The sequence below is a fragment of the Anas platyrhynchos genome, chromosome 1, assembly GCF_047663525.1.
Source record: "Anas platyrhynchos isolate ZD024472 breed Pekin duck chromosome 1, IASCAAS_PekinDuck_T2T, whole genome shotgun sequence".
NCBI classification, from domain to species: domain Eukaryota; kingdom Metazoa; phylum Chordata; class Aves; order Anseriformes; family Anatidae; genus Anas; species Anas platyrhynchos.
The window spans coordinates 177,508,878-177,515,419 of NC_092587.1; positions in this window are offsets into that span (position 1 = coordinate 177,508,878).

Here is a 6,542-nt window from a genome sequence, read left to right on the forward strand (position 1 = left end):
CGCAGTGCTAGGCAACATGGAGAGAGCTAGGTGACTTTAAAGGCATTTAGAGGGGAGTTTGGGGCACTCGGATCCCCCACATTGGGCATATTCTGTGAGAGGTGGCTGACAAGTGGAGCTGTTAACGTTTTGACTAAAACTGATGAAACGTGAAAGAAACAAAATTCTCTTCACTATAAGGAATAGAGAGGGCTTCTTCACCCTTCCCTGTGCATTTCATCCTTCCTGAGAACATTTCCCTCTATCACTGTTGTGTCTCCAGAAGTTAAGGAAGACAGATGCACCTGTGCTCAGGATGCTGGCCAGACCCACGGTACGCTTCCAGCTGTACCAGCAGCTTCCTCCAGGCTGCTGCAACCCCACTCTGCTTCCCTTTGCTCTCTGCAAAATGATACTAACACGTTTCTCAAAGCGCTCATCTCTTCAGGTTTTCCCATTTCGGTGTCTTCTCCATCTTTTGTTACGCTTCCAAGCCACCACGGGGCTGTGCTTCAGCCACAGACCCCCACACTTTTTGTAGGATGAGGTAGAACCACGTGGATTTCATTCCCAGCTGAAATGGGAATGAACTGTCAGCACTGTGCTAGGTAGCGTATCCTGCCAAGGAGCTTTTCCACAAGGGGAACACTGCTATTGAAACCAGATGTTACTGGGGGCTCAGTTAGATTAGGAAATCCTCCCTTATAGGAGAAGAGCGGATATATCCTCTGTGCTGTCTGAGCACAAAAATACTACTCACATTCTTTTGACTCATCCATGAAAAGTGTCGGAGGCCTGAAAACACGTCCTGTGCCAGTAAAACCATTCCTGGCTTGATTTAGTTTCACTTTCTGAGAAACTGGGGAGAGGGAACTCGATTTACAGTAACTGTTGGACTCAGATGAGAGCACAGTAAAACAGCTCCCGGTTGCAGGTGAGGCAAATAAATTCTCCTTCCCCACACCGTGCTCCTTGATGTGCAACAGCGGCGTTTGTCAGCTGCTTCAGAGGCGCTGGCTTGCTTTGAACTGACCACAACACCTCCTCCTGGGAGGCACCTTGATGTTGATGTCTTCCTGGGAACGCTTTTTCGTGCTGTCTCATCGGGCAGCAGGCCCTTCCAGGCCTTGCCAAGGACCCGTCTGTCCAACTAACTCTACAGCGCCTTTTCTTTTCTTCTGGCTGACACCACCACGATGAATTTGCTTCCTTTTTCTTTGCTAACATCATCCTCAGTATCACTCTTACGTTATGGAATAGCATTTTCACATACAGAAACCAGTCATTCCACAAAATATTGTATTACGAGAAGCACGTCTGACAAAGAAATTCAGCTGGGCTTAATTTAAGGCCTGCTAGTGAAGAAAACAGGCCTAGGAGAAGAGAGGCTGGTAACATTAGATGTTTGCCTCTTGGTTTAAGTTTGCCTCTGTGGGCGACTGGAAAGGCCTTGACTGAAAAATAGAGAAAGGAAACCCAAGAACTGCTTCTGCCCTTTGGAGAAGGGAGGCGACTCAGATTATTTCAGCTAAATGGCACAGAACAAGCTGTCAAAAACAAGCTGTCAGTCCAGCTCAGGTCCTACAAATGGCCATTGTCCAAACAGTTCTGGGTGCTTCCCTGTTCACAACATCAGCAGCACAATGCTGGGCACTTCAATAAGATCACGTTTTAGCTATTAGCTGAAACTTGCCCCCACAAACATTCCCTGAGTTCTGCTACAGCAAGGATCAGTCCATCACTCAAGCTGAATTCCCCTTTTCCAAATCCTAGTCCAGTAGGAAACTGGTAGTGAGCTGCCCATCCTAGGACAGTTGGGGCCTGAGGAAGAGGAGGTGACCTCTAGGCAATGGGAAATTTTTACTGTGAAGGACCTTGGGAATTTACATCTCTGTAAGACTGCCATTTTTGACTCAGTTTCTCCTTAATTACGATTTCAAAACCTTTTATTGGATCCAGGCTGTTGGTGTCTGTCCCTGTGCAATGTACGGGGAGGTGGGCGCCCGCCCTAGGCCCAAGGAACGAGCGCTGTCACCACAGATCTCTGCCATGGATGTAGCCCCTGTAGCTGGACAGTTTGGTGTCTGACTGCTGCTGCTTCCCTGCGTCAGATCGCCCCGTGTGATGTTCTAATCATACCCTGAGATCATCTCTCTACATCTCACCTACAAAGGTACCCCAAGGTATTTTCATACATACTCACCCTTTAGTCCACAAACCTTATACAAAGTTGGGTTCTTGCTCACCAAAAAGAGTTGGGCACTTTCCTTGGCTACTTGCTGATTCTTCTGCGTAACTCAGCTGTTTATTTCAGGCAGACAGTGCTTTGTTAGTTCTTCCCTGGTATATCTAGCATGTTTAGGGAATTCATTTAGCCCAACATTCCCCAAACTGGCCAGCTCTGCCCTTAGAGCAGCTGTTACTAGGTTGGCATTGGTTGGGTTTGGTTTGATTGCAAGTCCCTGAACATTAAATGATATACACTGAGGGGAAATCTGCATGGAAGGAGGAAAACATTTTTTTTTTCCTTGAGACATACTCAAAAAGTCAGAATAAACAAACCTTCAGGAATTTGGTGGGGGAAAAACACATTTAGGGGGACACCATCATTTTGTGGAAAGTGAGAAAGCAGCAGCTCCCAAGCTGTAAGCTTTCCTGATGAGCAGTTACACCAACCAGTGACAGCCACAGGTATTTCCTTCTAAATTAAACCATTAATTTCTAAATAGGAAACACAGCAAAAATGAATTATTTCAGCCCAGTCCCCATTTGCTGATGAGAAACACCAGTATTGATCACAACCTAAAAGTCTAGGCCCTTGACTTTCTCCTTTCCAGCTGTTATCTGTGATCACTCCAAACCCCCAGCAGCTCTCATCCTCCACATAACAACTCACTGCTCAGAACAGATGCTGAGGAATTTGTGACCAAGGCCCCTTTTGGCACCAGGGGTTGTTTCACAAGACATCAGGACATCACAGACCACCAAAGGAACCTGCTCACTGTCACGGAGCCAGAGGAACAGGTGAGGGGAAGATGTCTCTTGGCCTGCAGTCCAAGCACCCACGTGGAAGGGAAGAGCCCGAGACCTGTGCTTGGTGGACTTCCATAACACATAAATTAAGGAGTGGTTCTGGGCACTGCAACACTGATGTCTGCACCAGCAAATTGTTAGAATAAATGTGGCACAATCCTGGCCCATGCTGCCAAATGCAGATGAGTTAGCATGGAACCAGAAGCCACTCACAACTGGCATGCTGGTGTTAGCGACCCCATGGTGAACAAAACCATGGGGTATGTGAATTTGCACTGCCTTCAGTACCAGAGAAGCAGTCCTGGGCAAGTTCAATTTACTGATACAAATCTAACCTGCATTTTTATTTTTATCACACTGAAATGCAAATCTTCTGTGAAGATCCCTTTTTTACTGCTTCATGCTGTTTCCATGCTCCACTGAAGTGAATGCTATAGCCAGACCTCAGTCCTTCTTCTAAATCTTTTCCTCACCTCTCCCTTTACCTCCTGTAATGATTAGATTTTCTTTAATGACCTCCTGGTTTTGCAATGTGGAAGACTTAGGCTGCAGTCAGGCAGATATGCAACACATGATCAGTCAAATATGGCTCTTACATGTACAAAGTGAAGGTGTTTCAGCTTCGCTCAGAATTCCCTGGCGGGTGTAGATGCTCCAGACCAAAGGACACCAATGATTACATCAATGATAAACTAAAAAAGCACAGCTTGTGTCTTAGAGAGAAGACACGAGGTGTTTTTCAGAGTATGCAGATTGCTGGCCTTTAGGCCAGGCACTCTATTAAGTGGCAACAAGTGCACCTTAAGCAGCAGTCACAGAGCAAAAATGAGGAAATAATGGTAAATTTTTAAAAAATATAATTAAAACATAAAAACAGGCACATCAAGAGGTGAAAGAGGTCTGCTGAAGGAGTTTGCTTGCTGTGTGTAAAACCTGACAAAATATAATTTCTAATAAGCCATGGAAATATTTTCTTCTCCTAAAGAGGATGGGTGTGACAGACGTCCCTAGAATTAGTCAGCCCCATAAAGCTACTTAATTGCTTGACATATTTGCTTACAGTCGAAGACCTGTATTTGTGAGTCCATACTACACCTAGCAATTAATATTATTCTATTATTTACAGTAACAACTGTGTGACGAATCATGAAAGATCCTAGCTGCAAAGCACTGTACAAAGTCTTAGCAAAGCACTTGCATCTCTGGACAACTTACAGCTGAAACTACAAAAATACAACAAATCAGTGCAAACAAAATTGCAGGGAAAGCAGGCAAAACAGTTAGCAATGAGAGTGAGGTATTTGTATCATGTTCCTTTGAAAACCTGCTCCTACAGCAGTTAGTAATTAAATTGTCTTAACTTGAATTCTGCCTGCAGGGTGAGGCAGGCAGCTTTTAGGTGTAGGTTTATCCTTCTCCTATGTCCCCAAGAATATAGATCCAGTAGGATCTCAGTGGTGCTCGTGTTGTGTGACCACTATTAAGGCTGGGCATTGGTCCTCGTTACTTGACCAAGGAAAGGTGAGACAATTCCCCTTCTTTCTCTAGCTGAAGAGTTGTGTCTCTTACATCACTGGTCTTTGTGAAATACATTCAGCTTTCCAGTTAGCAGGTAGCTTAACTTGAATGTGCCTGATTCTTTGGTAAGGCAATCTAATCCTCGTTTTCTTCTCTCAAATAATTTAGAGAAATTTCCATGTGCAGGACTTTACTTCCAGCTACCCCCACTGTAGCCATATGGCTTTTGTGTCTTAGAAAGTTCTTATCTTAGTTCTGCATTATGGTGTAGTTTATCCTCAGAAATGTTCAAACTCCATACTTACTTACAGAGATATGCTCAGCAGCAGCAAATTAAGCTTCTTAAGTCAGTACTAAACCACACAACTCAATTCAGAGAACACAGCTATTCCCTAAAGACATCTACAGGGGGCATAACATGAAGTCGCCCCTTCCTGCCCACACTGTGGCTTGTCAACCAAACCTTGCTTCTCACCAGAGAAGCAGGACCATGGTCTCAGCACGCTCCTGTAGTATCTTGTGCTGACAGCAGCAGACAAGAACATGGTGTTGGTTAGGATCCTCCTCAGAGCCTAACATCAACCTCTCCAAAGCAGCAAATAACAATCCCCATTATTCCTTCCAACCTTGCTTTAGCACCAGCAGTTGAACATTTTCATGATTTTTTTTTTTTATTTACAGCAGCACAGATCCTCTTGGGTCTTCTGCTTTCCTCCAGCTCCTCACATTCATCAGGGATCTTCTCTTGTATTTCACTGCACTCGGCTGATGAGGACATGCAGAGTTCCAGCACTTCATACATGAAACACCCTCCCTGACTCTGCCCCTCCTCCATACATCTGAGTCACTCCTACATTTGTGAAAAGCACAGCCAGAAACCAGATTAGCTCTTCTAAATATGTGAATAATGAAAAAGATGTATTAAATTGCCCCGCAGGTTATCCCACGGAAGGATTATTCAAGAGAGCTCCTTTTGTAAGAAGAAAATCCCTACAGCAAGGCCTTTCATGTGATTCAGTTAGTTGTGCATGCAACGTAAATGAGAATTTACTCTTGCATAACATTAAGTGCAGTCGGCTACACAAGCAGGCTCCTTCTCACTCCGTCTTACCCTACCTCAGTATCCGTTTGGTGATCTTGAGTAAGAGATGATAATCTTGCTTGAGCAGTAAGTAGTTAATCTGGTTTTGGCCACAGAAAAAGTAGCTAAGCAGAACAATTAGCAAGCTCACTACTTCTGCATGGTGTGAGCGTTATTGTGGAGGTGAACTTAAACAGACCCTGCTTACAGACAGCTGTCCTTTTCCTTACAAACCTGGAGCTAGCAGGTGGGGAGAGGAAGAACAAAATGCAAAATGAGAATGACAAATGCAAAATACCAAGAGCAGCCTGTTGGAGAGAGCACAGCTTCAGTACATGCAATGTCAGAGAAGAGGGAGGGGCAGAAGTTGCTCCAGCCACAGGAGCAGATATCTTCCCGCAGCCCACGAACAGGAGCCAGTGGATACTTCCTGAAGGAACTGTGGAGAGCCCGCCCAGGATCTGGTTGATCCTGAAAGACTGCAGCCTGTAGGAAAGCCCTGCTCTTAGAGCACTTCATGAAGGGCTGTATCCCATGGGAGGGACCCAACACTGAAGAAGGGGAAAGTGTGAGGAGGAAGGAGTGGCAGAGAGGAACTTTTATGGACTGACCACAAATCCCATTCCTCCTGAGCTGCCTGGGGTAGAAGGGAGAGGAGCTGGGAACGAAGGAGCAAGGCTAAGCCTTGGAAAAAAGGGAGGATGTTGGTATTGTAATTTTTGTCTTTGTTGCTCACCCTCCTACTCCATTTTTAATTGACAATAAATAATTTTTCCTCCAGTTGAGTCTGTTTTGCCCATGACAGAGATTGTTAGTTATCTGCAAAGCAGACGCATACAGCACCTTGTGGTGGAATTACCGCCACTGGCTGCCAAACACCCATCCAGCTGCTCTCTCACTCCCTCTCCTCAACAGGTCAAGGGGAGAAAAT